A 20,090-nucleotide genomic window follows, 5' to 3' on the forward strand; every position below is an offset into this window, starting at 1 on the left:
TGTGGGGCTTGATCCCAGGACCCTGGGACCATGACCTGAGCCGAAGGCAGACACTTAATGACTGAGCCACTCAAGCACCCTGATAGTTTTGTCTTTTGAAAAATTTTAAACTTCTAAAGAGTTCTAGGTATAAGGTGGCTTATATATGTGTGTGTGTGTGTGTGTGTGTATAAAATTGATAAATGTATATTCAGTAATCATATGTTCAATATATATAATATATATTATGCATAAATAGAAATCTTCCTAGATTTCTACTGTAATGTCCAAAAGAAAAGACAAATATCAAACACATTGTATTAATGCTGGAAATACTGGAAAGGTGAAAACCATATGCCATGACTTTGAGGAAAGTTTGCAAGAGAGGGATGGAACTGGGGTAAAGAAGCAAGAGGGAAGGTGAGTTGTAACCCACTGCATGTGAAGGAATAGCAGGCTTTGGGAATGAGTGGCAGAAATGTTGCTGAATCCCATCAGAATTCCTAACTCTATGAGGTTGGTGAGATAAGGAAGAGTAAGGGCACTTGTTCAGGTGGGTGGGTGGGTAAACTGAGCACTGGCTTGTCTCTATGTTTTTCTGTATAGTTTATAAGCCATGAGATATATATCATTATATAAAATTTCTCTGGCCATCCCCTCCATTACTCCACGGAAACAGCTTTCATTAAGTCATTAAGGGCTTTCACATAGCTAAACCCAAAGATACTTTTTCAGTTCTCATCTTATTTACCTTTTGATTATCTTCTTGAAATATTCTTTTTTCTTGTATTATGAAACCACACTTTCAAATTTTCTGCCTCTGTGACCATTCTTTCTTGGGGTCCTTTGTGTCTTAGTATCATCCTTGATATTAAATAGGAGATATTTAATTAAAACTCCATAAAAGAGAAGCCAAGGCCACTGGAAAAAGTGAATAGAAACTTAGGAATATCTCATATATGTAGGACAACTAAGGGCTCAGATCCCTCAGAGATGATGTTTGCCTTACCCCCTCAGGCAAAACCCCCAGCTTGCTCAGGTGCTGGCTAAGAGCCTTGGGAAGCATGGAATGAGTAGAATGGAAGAAAGCTGTGGTAGCACGTATTCTTCACCGCTTCCTCCCTTCTACCCTTTGCTCCCTGATTTTGAATTCAGCTATGTGACTTGCTTTTGCCAATAAAATGAGGTAAAGGTGGTGATGTGCTACCTCTAGGACTACGCCTTGAGATATTTCATGAGTTTCCACTTATGTTCTTGGACCTTGATCATAGACATGAAAAGAACATGTTTGGGTTTGTCTGCTAGCCACATGGAACATTGCCACCCCCAGCCAAAATTAGCCACAAACATGTGAATGATCCCAATTGAGAGCAGCAAAACTGTCCAGTTGAGATCAGCCTAGACCAGCTGACCTTAGTGACCGGGAGACTCATGAAACAAATATGTGCTGCTGAGATTTTGTGATTGCTTATTATACAGGATTATTGTGAACATAGTCAACTGATACCGATTTCATAAATATCAACATGGACTTGTGAAGAGAAATTAGAAGTAGTGTCTGTCCATATTTTCTTTGCTAGCTCATATGTATATTTTGAATCATTTTCTCATGCTGATTCCCATGTATTTATATAGTATATTTTGGTGGTGGCAAATTAATGTAGCAAATTAATGTAATTTAGCCCATAATTTACAAAATATCAAGTTGGAATTGAGATGAAACTAAAGGAAGATAAAATATCATTCAAAGAACCTGAATTTGGAGGTAGGTACAGAAACTAATAATTCAGTTGGCCCTATTTTGGGATAAAGAGTGAGGGGATTTTCTTATAGGAGGGTAGTTGTTTAACATTAGTTGATAGCATTTTTCTGTTGTAGTAGGTGCTGTTAAATTTTTTTATTAAACTTCTTTTCTTAAAAAATTTTATTTTATTATGTTAATCACCATACATTACATCATTAGTTTTTGTTGTAGTGTTCCATGATTCATTGTTTGCACATTACACCCAGTGCTCCATTCAGTAGTGCCCTCCTTAATACCCATCACCGGGCTAACCCATACCCCCAACCCCCCTCCACTCTAGAACCCTCAGTTTGTTTCTCAGAGTCCATAGTCTCTCATGGTTCGCCTCCCCCTCCGATTTACCCCCCTTCATTTTTCCCTTCCTACTATGTTTTTTTAATTTTTAAAATTTTTTATTTTTAAAAGATTTTATTTATTTATTTGACAGAGAGAGAGACACAGCGAGAGAGGGAACACAAGCAGGGGGAGTGGGAGAGGGAGAAGCAGGCTTCCCGAGGAGCAGGGAGCCCTATGCGGGGCTCGATCCCAGGACCCTGTGATCATGACCTGAGCCGAAGGCAGACGATTAACAACTGAGCCACCCAGGCGACCCCCTCTTCTTTTTAACATATAATGTATTATTTGTTTCAGAGGTACAGGTTTGTGATTCATCAGTCTTACACAATTCACAGTGCTCACCATGGTGCTGTTAAATTTAAGCATGGAAGAAGGATGTAATTGATGTTGGAAATTCAAAGAATAGGTGATGGTAGAAATTTGTCAGGACTTTCTGGCTGGCAAGCCACTTTCAGAAAACCCTTCTAATATTTGAGAAATTTTTTATCTTGCAAGTTCTGTCTTTCCAAGATTTAAGCTTACTTTCTAAGTCTTCTTTGTAGTTGGGATATTGTCATATGACCACATATCATGAGCCACCAGTTACCAAGCATCTTGAGTTGGGTATTCATGATCCACCAAGCCATCAGGTTTCATGTGCACACTAGAACTCCATTATCAAATGGAAGTGGTATGTACAGTTGTACTTGAACGAGGCCTAGTAAGTGCTCAAATTCTATTTTCTTCTTTTTTGCTACATTTTTTGGTCCCATACTGTGGCTTCATGAAGGGTTTCCTATACCCAATTGACTGAGGAAGAAAAAACTCAGGCCTGTTTTATAGATAGTTCTGTATAACATGCAGGCATCAACTGAAAGTGGACGGATGCAGCATGACCACCCCACTATGGGGCAGTGCTGCTCCTCAGTGGTGAAGGAAAGTCCTCCCAGTGGACAGAACTTTGAGCAGTATACTTTGTTGCTCATTTTACTTGGAAGGAGAAATGGCCAGATGGTGATTGGATACCAACTCATGAACTGTAACCACTCGTTTGGTTGGATGGCCAGGGTCTTGGAAGGAATATGATTAGAAAAGTGATTACAGGGAGGTCTGGGATGAGGTATGTGGATAGATCTCTCTGAATGGGCACAGAATGTGAAGGTATTTATGTCCTCTATAAATGCTTATTAATGGGTAACCTTAGCAGAGAAACATTTTAATATATATATAGGATGGTCAGTTCTGTGGATTCCTGTCAGCCTTTTTCTCCAGCCATTTTTGTCCATTTCTCCATGAACAAAGTGGCCATGGTGGCAAGAAGGGAGCTATGTGTGCATTCAGTGACACATTTTCACTCATTGAGGTTGACCTGGTGAAGCCACTGCTAAGTGCCCAATCTGCCAGTGCAGAGATCGACACTGAGCCAGTGATAGGCGCCATTCTGTGGGATGATTAGCCAGTTACTTGGTGGCGTATTGATTAAACTGGACCACTTCTGTCATGAAAGGGGCAGTGCTTTGCTCTTACTGGAATAGAGATTTATTCTGGATGTTGATTTTTCTTCTCTGCCCACAATGCTCTACCATTCATGGACTCACAGAATGTCTTATCCACTGTCATGATATTGAATCCAACATCACTTCTGATCAAAAACTCATTTTCATAGTAAACAGAGTGTGACAGTAGGTCTACGTTCATAAAATTCACTGGTCTAAGCATATTCACCATCCTGAAGCAGCTTACTTGATAGAATAGTGGAATGGACTTTTCAAAGGGAGAGGGAGAAGCAGTCTCCCCGCTGAGCAGAGAACCCGACGCAGGGCTCAATCCCAGGACCCTGGGATCATGACCTGAGCTGAAGACAGACACTTAATGACTGAGCCACCCAGGTGCCCCAATAGTCAATGATTTTTCAAAGAACTTTGAATAGAAAATTATTTTCTGTTTATCCAGATATTTACTATTTCTGATGCCCTTAGTTCCTTTGTCTAGATCCAGATTTCCATCTGGTATCATTTTTTGTCTGAAGAAATTATTTTTTTTTCTGCCTCAGGTTTATTTATACAAATTGCACAGGAGAACACCAGCCTCATGCAGACCACAGACCAGGGGGTCACACCTTTCCTTCTTCCTCCCATAGGTAGAGAGAGGCCTCTGTTCTGGAAGCTACATGGTGGCATCTTTGGGAATCTGAGCTGGAGCTGGAACCCTAGCCTCAGCTTTGGTTTGAAACTTGATTTTGGTCTTTGGCTGACAGAGCCCAAGATCCTTGGTGATGTGGGCATGAACACGCTTCTGAAGCTTGGGGTGAGCAATGTTGAAAGTCAATCGCACTTGCAGTTCTTTGGGATCTTGAGCTTGATCTCCTTGGGCTATATCAGAGCCTTGATAGCCTCCGCACATGTGCTCATGGTCTTGGCGTCGCTGGGCTGCATCTTCTTTAGGCCCTTCTTGCTGTGCTTCTTGGCAAAGCACCCCAGGAACTTGGGATCCACCCCCTTAAGAAACTTGTATCTTTGTATCTTCGTGATCAGAGTTTCTTGATGCCGTTTTTGTGCTGTTTTCTGGACTGGTTGTATGTGGTGTGCTTCTTGGAATTGGCCACATCTGCACTGGAGCCTGCAGCTCCCAAAGCAGCTAGGACCAGAAAAGGAAAGGCAAGAAATTATTTTAACATTTTGACATTTATTTTGATGCAGGTCTGCTGCTGATGAATTCTTTCATTTTTTGTTTGTCAAAAAGTCTTTATTTTGCCTTCTTTTTGAAAGATACTTTTACTGGGTCAAGTTTTCCAGTATGACAGGTTTTTTTTTTTTCCTTTCTTCTGTGCTTTAAAGATGTTGCTCCTCTCTCTTCTTGCTTTATTATTTTCAACAACTAAACTACTATCATTATTTTTCTGTACATAATGTGGCTTTTTTGCATTGGCTTCTTTTTATATTTTCTTTTTACCACTTTGTAAGTAACTTGATTACACTGTGTCTTTATGCATCTTCCTTCATTTTCCTTGTCCTTGGAGTTCATTTAACACTTTGGATCTGGATCTGGTTAAATTTTTCATAAAATTTGGAAAACATTCAGCCATTATTCCTTCAAATGGTTTTTATTATTCCCTTTGAGGACTCCAATTACATATATATTAGGCTGCTTGAAATTGTTCCACAACTGATGAATGATTTGTTCATTTAAAAAAATATTTCAGAGTTTCATTTTAGATAGTTTTTATTCCCAGGCCTTCAAGTTCACTACCTTTTTTTCTGCAATGCCTAAATAACACCTCATCCCAGCCAGTGTCTTTTTCATTTCATACCTTGTAGTTTTCATTTTCATAAGCTTGATTTGGTCTTTTTTTTTATATATATGTCTTCTATGTCTTTGCTTAACACGTTCAGTCTTTCTTCTAGCTTCCTAAACATGTGGAATACAGGTATCTTAACTATTTTAATAGCTTTGCTTACAATTTTATCATTGTGTCATTTCTAGATTTGTTTTAATTCATTGATTTTAACCTTCTCGAGGGATATATAGATACACACACACACACACACACACACACACACTCACAGTACGTATCTACATTTGCTTCTTTACATGCATGGTAATTTTTGTTTGGATGTTAGACGTTGAGGATTTCATCTTCATGATTTTGGTATTATTTTTGTGTTTCTACAATATTCTTACACTTTGTTCTGGGATGCTGTTAAATTATTGAAAACAGTTTGATCCTCTTTGGTATTGCTGTTCTGAGTTTTTTTTAAGTGGGAACCAAGATGCATTTAGTCTAGATCTAATTTTGACCTATTATTGCAGCAAAATATTTCTGAGACCTCTATCTGATGCTGTTGAATTATAAGATTCTCCACTCTGGCTGGTAGGAACAGGGACTAGTTTCAGTTCTCAGCTCCTAAGATTGTCCCCTCCAATTCTTTCTGGGAGTTCTTTCCCCAAACTCAGGTTGTTACTCCCATGCACATTCTGATTGTGACTCAGCTAAAGTCATAAGGAGAATCCCCTGCAGATATGCTAAGTTCTCTCCTTCTCTCCAGCGCTCTGCCCAGAGAATGCTAGCTGTCTTGGCCTCTCTTAACTCTCAGCAAGATCTCAACTCAGTCAAATACCAAGCTTTCCTTGAATTCCTTTTCTTTGTGTCATGCCCTGGAAACTCTCTTAAGAAAATATCCTGAGGGGTGCCTGGGTGGCTCAGTTGGTTAAGCGTCTGACTCTTGATTTTAGCTCGGGTCATGATCTCAGACCGAGCCCTCCATCAGCTCTGTGCTCAGTGGGGAGTCTGCCTGAAATTCTCTCTCTCCCTCTCCCTCTGCCTCTCCCTCACCCCCATGCATTGCTCTCTCTCTAGATAGATAAATAAATGAAATTTTAAAAAATAAATAAAAAAAGAAAATATACTGAAACACTATAGGGCTCACTTCATTTGTTTATTATCTTTCAGGGATCTCTGTCCTTTGTCAATAACATCCAATTTATTAAAACCATTGCTTCATATATTTTGTCCAATTTTTAAAGTTGTTTCTAGCAAGAAGGTAAAGCTGGTTTCTGTTCCTCCACCTTGGACTGAAATGGAAAGTTTCCTCAGTTGTTTTGAAAAGAAAAAAGAACACTATTCTTTTTAAACAGTTTTTTTCTCTCTCTTCAATTACATTAAATACATTCTGGGCTACAAGGGAAGTGGTATGATCATTTTGTGATGGATGTAAATGTGCTGCTTTTAGCAATATATTTTTAAAATTCTTTTTCCCTATGTAGCACTGAGATTAAAGATGAAGTAGGGATTGATGGTTTGGTTTGAGGGACTAGATGTTATCCAGGTACCTAAGGACCTAACTTTAGATAGTTTTAGGATAAGAATTGGACAGTCTTTTTTCCTTTTGAGGTACAATCTTCTATTATATTTGTATGAATGGGGTTTTCTCTTTCTGAGATTTCAAGGATTAGCATTTCTTTATTTTAAATCAATATTTTAATCCAGATTAGTCCCTTCAGTAGTTGCTTTGTGGTTTGGAGACATCACAGAAGAGTTTTTCTACTTAATTTTATGGAATTTTAAAAAATCCATTTTGAGTATACACTTCAAAATATTTTCTTTCTTTCTTTTTTTTAATTGAAGTGTGTTCTCCCTTGTTAGAAGGCAAACCACTATAGTTTGGATTCTTAATCAGTAATTAAGATTGGAAATAATGGAAATAATTATTATTGCTATTATTGTTATTATACTGATATTCCAACATTTATTAGCACTCTACATTTAAGAGGTTTTTAAAAAGAATACATCATTTATTTTCTACACAATCCTGGTGGTATGTATTGCTATTCATGTCAGTGAACCAGGAAGCTGAAAATGAGAGATTAGATGACTTGCCCAAAGTTAAACAACTATTATATTGGGGAATCAAGAAGGACAGGACCCAGTTATTTTGATTTAAAATTCATTACTCTGGGGCGCCTGGGTGGCTCAGTCATTAAGCATTTGCCTTCAACTCAGGTCATGATCCCAGGGTCCTGGGATTGAGCCCTGCGTCAGGCTCCCTCCTCCGCGGGAAGCCTGCTTCTCCCTCTCCCACTCCCCCTGCTTGTGTTCCTTCTCTCAATTTCTCTCTCTCTGTCAAATAAATAAATAAAATCTTTTAAAAAAATAAATTCATTAGTCTTTTTCTTGCCAGTGTCTGGTAATTTTATTTTATTTTATTTTATTTTATTATTTTTTAAGATTTTATTTATTTATTTGAGAGAGAGAGAATGAGAGATAGAGAGCACGAGAGGGAAGAGGGTCAGAGGGAGAAGCAGACTCCCTGCTGAGCAGGGAGGCCGATGTGGGACTCGATCCCGGGACTCCAGGATCATGACCTGAGCCAAAGGCAGTCGCTTAACCAACTGAGCCACCCAGGCGCCCAGTGTCTGGTAATTTTAACTTGAAAATGGAAGTCATCTTGAGAACCAAGATAGATATATTAAATAAGTCATATTTGGGGATCAGTCCTTTTCAAGGGGCTCATTTAAACAGACCCATGTTTTATTAATTGAATTTTAAATGAATATCAATTATATGGTTTCACTTATTTATGGAACATAAGGAATAGTATGGAGGATATTAGGAGAAGGAAGGGAAAACTGAAGGGGGGAAATCAGAGGGGGAGATGAACCATGAGAGATTATGGACTCTGGGAAACAAACTGAGGGGTTTTAGAGGGGAGGGGGGTAGGGGGATGGGTTAGCCCGGTGATGGGTATTAAAGAGGGCACGGATTGCATGGAGCACTGGGTGTTATAGGCAAACAATGAACCATGGAACACTACATCAAAAACTAATGATGTACTGTATGGTGACTAACATAATACAAAAATAAATGAATATCACTGTTAAAAGACTGAAAGATTGCTTAAGATGGATAGGGTGAAGTAAATATTTATCTCTGTTCTCCCAGTACACACTGATTCACAGAATTGTTAAAGTGATCACCTCTGGAAACCCATTAAAGACCTGTCTGTCAAATATTAGTTCACTAAAATTCTTCTGCCTTATTAGTCTTTGGGCCTGCTGGTATTTAATGAATATTGTACTACTAACTGGTTTTGGGAAAAGATATCAGAATTACAGTATATGCACCTTGGAAATAATAAATTCAGCCAATCAGTAGATGAATAACTGGCTTGAGATCCCTGTTTCCATTTAGTGCTAGACACATGTGTTTGTTTATTTGTTGAGCACCTACTGTTTAAGGTGCTGGGAATATGGTAGCAAATAAAACCAAAAGTCCTTGTTAAACTTATATGCTAGTTGGGAGATAGTTGATAAAAACAACAAGAAAATAGACACTGAATCTTGTGGCTGATAATAAGTGCTATGAAAGGAAATAAAGCAGGGTAAAGGATGTAGTGTATGCGGGGCATTTATGAAAAAACAAAGTGATGGAATCAGGATGTGAAATTTAGTGGAAGAAGTTCCCAGGTAGGGGAAATCTGAAGGCCTAAAGGCTCTGGTGTAGGCATTGGAGGAAGATGTTTGGCTTGTGGGACAAATAGCCAAGACTGGTGTGGCTGAGCAAAGTGATGTGAAATATTAGGAGATGAGAATTTGATTTAAATACAATACACATTTAAATATATTTACACAATTATGACCTTATTAAGGCATATAAACATCTTAAAACATGTAAAATATCACTCCTGCTTGAAAATGAACTCTTTTTTTAAAAATTAATTTTTTTATTTGAGTGTAGTTAACACACAATGTTACATTAGTTTCAGGTATATAACATAGTGATTCAACAAATATACACATTATGCATACCCACCACAAATGTAGCTATCATCTGTCACTATATAATGCTATTAAAATATTATTAACTATTTTCCTTATGCTGTGCCTTTTGTTACTCATTTCTTAACTGGAAAGACTGTATTTTCCATTCCCCTTCACATATTTTGCCCATCCTCTCACCCTTTTCCCCTTTGGCAACCATCATTTTGTTCTCTGTATTTATAGATCTGATTTTGCTTTTTGTTTACTCTTCTTCTTCTTCTTTTTAAGATTCTACATATGAGTGAAAACATATGGTACTTATCTTTCTCAATTAAATTATTTTACTTTGCATGATACCCTCTAGGTCCATCCATATTGTCACAAATTGCACGATCTCAGCCTTTTTTATGACTGCATAATATTCCACTGTGTGTGTGTGTGTGTGTGTGTGTGTGTGTGTGTGTACCACGTCTTCCTTATCCATTTGTCTATTGATGGATATTTAGCTTGCTTCCGTATCTTGGCTATTGTAAATAATGCTGCAATAAACATAAGGATGCATGTATCTTTTCAAATTAGTGTTTTCATTTTATTTGGGTAAATACCCAGTAGTAGAATTATTTGATCATATGGCATTTCTATTTTTATTTTTTTGAGAAGCCTCCATACTGTTTTCCATAGCGTCTGTACAAGTTACATTCCCATCAACAGTGTATGAGGGTTCTTTTTTTCTCCACATCCTCCTTGACACTTGTTATTTCTTATCCGTTTGATTTTAGCCATTCTGTCTGGTGTCAGGTGATATCTCTGTGGTATTGATTTGCATTTTCTTGATGATTAGTGATGTTGAGCATCTTTTTATGTGTCTGTTGGCCATTTGTATGTCTTCTTTGGGAAAAATATGTATTCAGGTCCTCTGCCCATTTTTAAATGAGATTGTTTGTTTTTTGGTGTTGAGTTGTATAAGTGCTTTATATATTTTGGATATTAATCCCTTGTTGGATATATCATTTGCAAACATCTTCTCCCATTTAGTAGGTTGTCAATGCCTTTTTGTTTAGTTGATGGTTTTCTTTGCTGTGCAAAAATTTTTATTTTGATATAGTCATAATGGTTTATTTTTGCTTTTCTTTCCCTTGCCTTAGGAGACACATCTAGAAAAATGTTGCTATGGGCAATGAGAAATTACTGCCTGTGTTCTCTTCTAGGATTTTTATGGTCTCAGATCTCACATTTAGGTCTTTAATCTGAAAATGAGCTCTTTGAGGGTTGATAACTGTTTTATTGTCTACTAATTATCCAAGGAGTGAAAATTAAAATAAAAGTGTATTTTTTGTCTATGTAAATATCAAAGCTTAAAATAAAGAAGGCATAAAGAAAGGGCTCATTCTTTGATAAATGTACACAATGTTTCTGGAGTAGTTTAGCAATAGTTGTTAAAATCTTAATTCTTTTACATAGTCTCTGATCTGCAAATCTGCTTCTAGAAATGTATTTTAGGGAAATAATTTTTTGGCTGAAAAAATCTGGCTATAAAAGTGATAATAACAACCTTGTTTTAGTAGTAAAAAACTGGAGCCTACCAAAAATGTAACCAAAATAGGAAATTAGTTAAAAAAAAAAATTCTAAAATGGCATACTATGCAACCATTAAAAATGATTTTTAAAAATTTTATGTTCTGTTAGTCACCATACATTACATCATTAATTTTTGATATAGCGTTCCATGATTCATTGTTTGTGTATAACACCCAGTGCTCCATTCAATATGTGCCCTCCTTAATACTCATCACTGGGCTAACCCATCCCCCTCCCCCCCCAAAACCCTCAGTTTGTTTCTCAGAGTCCATAGTCTCTCATAGTTCGTCTCCCCCTCCAATTTCCCCCTCTTCATTTTCCCTTCCTACTATCTTCTTCCCTTTTTTTTTTTAAACATATAATGTATTATTTGTTTCAGAGGTACAGGTCTGTGATTCATCAGTCTTACACAATTCACAGCGCTCACCATAGCACATACCCTCCCCAATGTCCATAACCCAACCACCCCATCCCTCCCACCCCCCACCACTCTAGCAACCCTCACTTTGTTTCCTGAGATTAAGAATTCCTCATATCAGTGAGATCATATGATACATGTCTTTCTCTGATTGACTTATTTCGCTTAGCGTAATACCCTCTAGTTCCATCCACGTCGTTGCAAATGGCAAGATTTTGTTTTTTTGATGGCTGCATAATATTCCATTGTATATATATGCCACATCTTCTTTATCCATTCATCTGTTGATGGACATCTTGGCTCTTTCCATAGTTTGGCTATTGTGGACATTGCTGCTATAAACATTGGGGTGCATGTACCCCCTCGGATCACTACATTTGTATCTTTGGGGTAAATACCCAGTAGTGCAATTGCTGGATCGTATGGTAGCTTTATTTTCAACTTTTTGAGGAACCTCCGTACTGTTTTCCAGAGTGGCTGCACCAGCTAGCATTCCCACCAACAGTGTAGGAGAGTTTCCCTTTCTCCGCATCCTCTCCAACATCTGTTGTTTCCTGACTTTTTAATTTTAGCCATTCTCACTGGTGTGAGGTGGTATCTCACTGAGGTTTTCATTTGGATTTCCCTAATGCTGAGTGATGTTGAGCACTTTTTCATGTGTCTGTTGGCCATTTGGATGTCTTTTTGCAGACAGAATGGGAGGTTATCTCCCATTCCGCTTTAGGGAGATTACTGGGTTATTTGTTCTTTGGGTGTTGAGTTTGATAAGTTCTTTATTGATTTTGGATATTAGCCCTTTATCTGATATGTCATTTGGAAATATCTTCTCCCATTCTGTCGGTTGTCTTTTGGTTTTGTTGACTGTTTCCCTTTGCTGTGCAAAAGCTTTTTATCTTGATGAAATCCCAATAGTTCATTTTTGCCCTTGCTTCCCTTGCCTTGGGTGATGTTTCTAGGAAGAAGTTACTGTGGCTGAGGTCAAAGAGGCTGCTGCCTGTGTTCTCCTCTAGGATTTTGATGGATTCCTGTCTCACATTTAGGTCTTTCATCCATTTGGAGTCTATTTTTGTGTGTGGTGTAAGGAAATGGTCCAGTTTCATTCTTCTGCATGTGGCTGTCCAATTTTCCCAACATCATTTGTTGAAGAGACTGTTTTTTTCCCATTGAACATTCTTTCCTGCTAAAAATGATTTTATGAAGACTATATAAGCAACATTGAAGGATGTAAATGGTATATTGCCAAAAGAAGAGAGTAGGTTATAAAATATACTTACTGTGTTTCTATGTTTAATAATCAATAGCATTCTTATGAATGTATATGCTTACAGAAAATACAGGAAGGACAAACACCAAAAATGTTAACAGTAACTACCTCAAAGTTGATGTTATGGGCAATTTTGTTTTATTCTTTTTACTTATCAGTATTTCTAAATTTTCTTCAATGAATATATATGGAGTTTGCAATAAGAAAAAAAGCAATATGTGTTACTGAAATTTAAAACTAAATATGTTAAATACTTCCTTACAACAAATTATTAAGCACAATTACTTTTTTTTTTCTATGGAAGGTAAGTACCTCTTAAGGCCCTGACAGTTTGATTTAATTAAATACACTAAAATGATAATAATCCAGTGCTTTTGGGGACACGTGTTCTATAAATATAAAATGTTATAAATTTTAAGATTTTATTTTTTTTATTTGAGAGAGAGAGAGAGAGTGAGCATGAGTGGAGTGAGGGGCAGAGGGAGAAGCAGACAGAAGCAGACTCCCCGCTAAGCAGGGAGCCTAACATGGGGCTTGATTCCGGGACTCTGGGATCATGACCTGAGCTGAAGGCAGATGCTTAGCCCACTGAGCCACCCAGGCACACCTATAAAATGTTATAATTAAAGCCTCTTGTCAGTTATCCAAAATGGATTTGTCCAAATCATAGATTTAATCTGTCTCCTCTTCTCAAATATTCTGGAATCTTTTTCCTTCAATCTATAAATGAGAAAGACAAAAATAGAAATAAATATGTATTAACTGATGTAATGCATTCCCCTCCTCCATCACATCCTCCCAGTAGCAACACTGACCCAACCATTTCTTTACCTGGGGGGCCTTTTTGCATTTTATCTTCCTGATAATCTCTACTGGCTCTTTCCTTGAACACTCAATGTATTTCAAATACTTGGATGAAGTTCATTGTGTCTCTAGACTTTTCTCTTTTCTCTATGCATGCATTATGTGAATGACCACTAACCTGCTATAATTTATTGTGAGAATTTATGTGTTTATCTCTCCTGCTAGACTGTTTGCTCACCCCAGGCAGGGACTTTGGGTTTTTCATTTCTGCAGCCAGCACCTGCCAGAGTGTCTGATTAGGTAGGGCTCAGTAAATGTTACATAACTTTGGATCTGAAGCAGATTACTTCATTTACAGTTTTTACAACCAGTGGATTATTCATTTAGCCCTGTGATGGCCAGTTTTATGTGTTAACTTGACTAGGTTATAGTACCCAGTTATTCAATCAAATATTAATCTAAGTATTTTGTAGGTGTGATTAAATTATAAAGGAGATTGTGCTATATAATCTGGGTGGGTCTCATCCAATCATAAATGGTCTTAAGAACAGAACTGAGGTTTCCCTGAGGAAGAAGAAATTCTGCTGTGGACTGTCTGAAAATTTCCAGCCTGTCCTTCCTGCCTTACAGATTTCAGACTTGCCTTTCCAGCCCCCACAGTCATGTGAGCCAATTTCTTGCAATTAATTTCTTAGTATATAAGCATAGAAACCTCTCTCTTTCTTTCTCATGTCTATCTCTCATCTCTGTCTCTATCTCTAACTCTATCATTTCTCTCTCTCAGTCAGGGTACACCAGAGAAACAGAACCAGTAGGAGATACACATGTAATGTTATTATTTGATGGAGAAGAAGATAGATATCCCTGCATTCTGGAAATTAATAATCTAGTAGGGGAGGTATAATATTGACAGTTTTTCATATAAGGCAGATTGTGGTAAATGCATAATTTATTAGAGATAAATATAAATAGGATCCAGCAAGGGAATAGGGCAAAGACGGTGTCTTAATGTTGATGTGTCCTAAGGGTTAGACCTTGGGTCTTTTTCATTATCTGTACTCACTTCCTTGGTAGTCTCCTCCAGTCCCATGCCTTTAAATATCATCATAGGCTAAATACTGATATATCTATAGTCCCTTCACTGAAATCTAAACCACTGTATCCAATGGCTAACTTAACATATCCACTTGGACATTTAATAGATGTGTCAAACTTGGTATGTTCAAAATTGAACTCCCCACCCTCCCTACCACCCCCAACCTACAGACCTGTACCACCTGCACTTTTGCCTATCTCAGGCAGTGGCCACCTCAGTCCCTTGAGCTACTCAATCCAAAAACCTTGGAGTCATTCTTGAGTACTCTTATTTTTCTCATATCAAATTACTCCATTATGTTGGGTCTTCCTTAAAGTCAAACTGGACCTCTCTACACTACTGGCTACTGCCTTTGTCCAAGCCATCTTAATACCATCATCTCTTGCCTGGATCATTTCCATAGCCTCCTAGCTTGTCTACCTCTACCCATTTCTTCTCTTATCCCCTGACACTGTATAACATAGCACCCAGAGTGATCCTTTGGAAACTATAAATTGGATCCTGTCATTCTTTTGCTCAAAATCTTGCAATAGCCCCCAACTTTACTCAGAATGAAAGCCAATGTTGTTAAGGTGCCTACCTGGTCCTGTTACCTCTATTCTCATCTCTTCCTACTCTTCCAGTGGCTTGTGCTGCTCAGGTCACCAATCTTCTTCCAGGTCCCTGAAGAAGGAATATGCTCTGTCTTTAGGGTCTTTCTACTGGCTCTTCCTTCTACTTGGATCTCTCATCCTCCAAATATCTCCATTGCTCCCTTCCTCATCTCCTTGAGGTCTGTCCCAGTGCCATTTTCTCAAAGAACCTTACCCTGACCTCCCTATCTAACGTATAACTGTTTTGTTTTCCTCACTATTAATCCCCCTTATTCCCTTCTAATCTTTCCATCACATGTATCATCTTCAACATATAATTTACTTGGTTATCATGCTAACTGTTTTTCATCTATCTCCTCCACCTTATATGTTACCCCCAACTGGAATGTAAACTCTCTGAGGTCATGGGTCCTTATGAATATGTTTATTTTTCTCTTATTTCTTCAGGTGCCAATATCAGTGCCAGGCACTAAAGAAAGTAGGCATGAAGAGACAATCTCCCTGACTGTAGTGATCTGGAAAGGCCTCAGAATTTCATTACCACTAACCTTGAAGATCATGGTGGGACAAGGTCATAACTAGTCAAATTTGGGATATGTGGTTGATCAGTCTGCTAGGGCTGCCATAACCAATTACCAGAAACAACAGGAATTTTTTTTCTCACAATTCTGGAGGGCAGAGGTCTGAGATCAAGGTGTTTGTAGGGTTGGTTCTAAGGCATCTCTCCTTTCTTGTAGATACCCTTCTTCTCTCTGCGTCATTGCATAGACTTCCCTCTATGTGTCTGTGTCCTAGTCTTCTTTTCTTATAGGGACATCAGTCATATTGGGTTGAGGCCGATTCCTTGCCTCTTTTCAACTTAATTATCTCTTTGAAGGCCCTCTCTCCAAATATAGTCACATTCTGAGGTATCATACATATCAACATATGAATTTGGGGGGTAGGGACACAATTCAGCCCATAACACATAGTATGTCACTGTTGCTATGGCTCTATCTGTTCTGACTCAGCTACTCTTCTTACTCAGGGATTTTTTTCTTATGTGAATACTTCGATACGACAACTTGACTTTCCCTAAAACACAACAAAAGAAAGCAAACTGTAAAACTTTGAACTTTTAAAATGTTATCAAGCAACAACCCAAATGTCCATCACCAGATGAGTGGATGAACAAAATGTGGCATATAAATACAAAACAATATTATGCAGTCATAAAAAGGGATGAGATTCTGATACATCGTTATACCATGGATAAACCTTGAAAACATTATGCTAAGCACAATAGGCCAGATTCAAAAGGACAAATATATAATTTCACTTATATGAGGAATAGGTAAATTCAGAGACATGGACTAGGTAAATTTATAGAGACAGAAAGTAGAATGATGGTTGCTAGGAGCTGGGGGAGGGGGTATAGGGAATTATTGTTTTAATGAATATAGAGTTTCTTTTATTTTTCATTTTTATTTTTTAAAGATTTTATTTATTTATTTGACAGAGAGAGACACAGCGAGAGAGGGAACACAAGCAGGGGGGAGTGGGAGAGGGAGAAGCAGGCTTCCCGCGGAGCAGGGAGCCCGATGTAGGGCTCGATCCCAGGACCCTGGGATCATGACCTGAGTAAGCCAAAGGCAGACGCTTAGGGACTGAGCCACCCAGGCGCCCCTAGAGTTTCTTTTAAATTAAAAAAATTTTTAAACACTTTTATAGCTTTTTTGAGATATAATTGACAAATAGAAATTGTATATATTTAATTGTGTACATCACATATACAACATGGTGGTGATTTATATGCATATGCATTGTGAAATGATTATCACAATTGAGTTAATTAACATGCATTCATCACCTCATATAATTACCATTTTTTTCTGTGTGTGTGGTGATCACATGTAAGATCTACTCTCTCCACAAATATTAAGTACACAATATAGTACTATTACTATAATCACCATGCTGTACTTTAGATCCCCAGAACTTGTTCATCTTAAAACTGAAAGTTTGCACTTTCTGACTGACATCTCCCCATTTCTTCTATACTCTAGCTCTTGATAACCACTGTCCTATTATCTGTTTCTCTGAGTTTAACTTTTTTAGATTTCAAATATCATATGGTATTTGTTTTTCTCTGCCTGGCTTATTACACTTAGCATAATGTCTTCCAGGTTTACCCATGTTGTTACCAATGGTAGGACTTCCTTATTTTTTATGGCTGAATAATATTTCATTGTGTATATACAACATCTTCTTTATCCATTCATCCATCGATGGACGGTTGGATTCCTTCTATATCTTGGTTATTGTGAATAATCCTGCAAGTGTAGAGAGTTTCTGTTTGAAATGATGAAAAATTCTGGAAATAGACAGTGGTGATAGTCACACAATATTGTGAATGTACTTAATGTCACTGAGTTACGCCCACATAAAAATGGCTAAAATGGTTAAAAAAAAGTTGCCAAGTAGCATGTAAAGAGATAAGTTCATTTCGAGTCTTTCTATGAGGTGGAGAATGGGAATAGAATGAAGATGAGTCCCAGAAATGGAACAAGGAATGTGGTGAGGAGCAGGTCAGGGCTTCAGCATCATAAAGCATTCAGAGTGCACATAATGTATGAACATTTCAGGAAGGGCCAGCAGTCCCTATGAAGCAAGTGGCTTACAGTTTCAGAGAATTCACTTGTGTCTGAAGTGGTCTGTATTTCAAAATCTCAGACAAATCCTCAGAAATATACAATACAGCATTGTGTTGTATTGTGTTGCTGTATCTACAGCAGTATTGTGTGTCTACAGCAGTACTGCAACAGTCTGCTGTGTCTACAACAGTGTTGTAACAGTATTGTGTTGCTGTATCTACAGCAGATGCCGAAGATAGAATGTTGGAGCCATAGTGTGATTACTTTTCCTCAGTTCCTGACTATACAGGAAAGTCTTTTTTTAAGTTTCCAACACTTGTTTTTTTTTTAGCATTCCTAGTAATATATATGTTGTATTTAATATAATAAAATACTTTTATAAGGATGATTATGGATATGGGGATTGCTTTCCTCTGAAAAGCTAATTTAGTATAAAAAACTTTAAAAGCCTTTATTTAAATAAAACTATTATGAATAGAATACATTAGTCCTCTTATCTGATGTAACTGAGACTGGTAGTGGTTGATGAATTGAAAAAGGTGGCGTAAACCAGGTTCATAAAAGTGAGACATGTGTATCTTAAACATTTTATTTTAGCTTAAAACATATAAATGTACATTAATTTACCGACATTTTGATACAGAGGCATGGCTCTTCATTGAGTGTGAGAGTTCTGCTTGGTATTCTCTAAAGCACATCCATAATTCCAAAATGCACTTTTGGTTTATTGAAAATAGAGAGAAAATTAAAGATTTTCATGAGGCAACGTGGGAAACATCTAAATTGCTATGAACCACATGCCACCATCCCTCAGTCTTTTGCAGTTGTCTCTTCTCACCTAATTTCACTCTTTCTTTTTGTAACTTGCTTCTATGAAGTCTTTCCAAACATTCAACTTAGTTTTCATAGAGATAACTCTCTTTCTTTTCACACTCATGTTTAAGATGGTTTATTTGTATTAGTTTACATAATTAGAATAAATACAACTGACAGAGGTTGGGAAACAAGTGCAGCCTGGTGAGCACCCATCAAGCCCACTGGGCTGAGCATTCAGTGTGCTGTGGGCATCAACTGGGAAGGTGGAAAGAGGGAATGGAGAAGGTCCATTCTTTCGGCCAGTTTGCTGAGTGGAGGTTGGTTACGAGAGTTTGTCACGTATGTCCTCCTAAAATCCATACAACACTGAAATGAACAAAGTAGAAAGTCCTCTATAATGGATTCTAGAATCTGGTTAGAATATAATAGATGGGTTAAGGACAGAGTAAGGGATGCACATCATTTAGCAGTAAGAACTACACCTGAGAACTTTTTTTCTTTAAAGATTTTTTATTCATTTGAGAGAGAGAGAGTGTGTGCATGTGCGTGCATGAGTGGGGGGGAGGGGCAAAGGGAAAGGGAGAGAGAGAATCTTAAGCAGACTCCCCGCTGAGCGTGGAGCCCAACATAGAGCTCGATCCCACTACCCCAAGATCATGACCTGAGCTGAAATCAGGAGTCGGATGCTTAAGTGACTGAGCCACACAAGCACCCCTACACTGGAGGACTTTTTGATGGTTTGCTTCAGAATGGCTGATGGAATATTCCTATACCCAAACACCCCATAAGTCAAAGTGATACATTAAATTGTCCTGACTTAGAAGATAGTCCCCAGGCAAAGTCTAGTGTGGGCTCCCTGTGAACAGGTAAAATGAATATGCTTAGGCAAGACAGGTTCGTAAGAGAAGTATGGATAGAGGGCAGATTTAGGTGTTCCCCCGCCCCCTGAAAGTTCTGAAAAAGAACTTATCAAGCATAGAAAGCACTTGCCTTTGACAACATAGATGCTATAATTCTGTGTGTTCCCCAAGAGACTTTCAAGGCTCTTCGGTAGAGATCGGGTTATGCAATTAGGCTTGTGCCTCAGAGATACAGTCCTGGACCTCCAACCTCTTGATTGTTTTTCCTCTTTGGCTACCTGCCATTTAGCTTTGGCAAGAATTTTTACTCAAGCATTTGATTGTCTGCATTAGCTTAGTCAAGATGATGAAGGAGTAATTTTTAGCACCAGCTAGCAAAATGACCTTCTTCCCCCGACTCTCTGCCCGGTATTAGAAGCTTGCAGAGAGCCATATGGGATCAAAGTTCTGAGCCTCCAGTGGAGACAGCTGCCTCTGTGCTGCACCTCCTAGGGCTCAGCAGCTCTGTGGGGTTTCCCTAAGTGCTTTGTGAGGGTATTTATAGAACTGAGGACTTGACAGAACCATCTCTCTCAAAATTTGGTTTAACGGTAGGATCTAGGATTTGAATATCATGATTACTGTGGTTCCAGGATAGGAATCCACACAGTGAAATAATTTCTGCCCTCCTCTG

At 38.1% G+C, this 20,090-nt stretch overlaps 1 pseudogene; it reads right to left on the reverse strand.

Moving 5' to 3' along the window:
- Window positions 1-4,264: 4,264 nt before the first annotated feature.
- LOC114216582 (large ribosomal subunit protein eL29-like) overlaps window positions 4,265-20,090 on the reverse strand; it is a 176,753-nt pseudogene continuing 160,927 nt past the window's right edge.

Source organism: Eumetopias jubatus, unplaced genomic scaffold (genome assembly GCF_037043125.1).
Source record: "Eumetopias jubatus isolate StellerSeaLion01/CBP00866 unplaced genomic scaffold, mEumJub1_p1.0 scaffold_8, whole genome shotgun sequence".
Taxonomy (NCBI): Eukaryota; Metazoa; Chordata; class Mammalia; order Carnivora; family Otariidae; genus Eumetopias; species Eumetopias jubatus.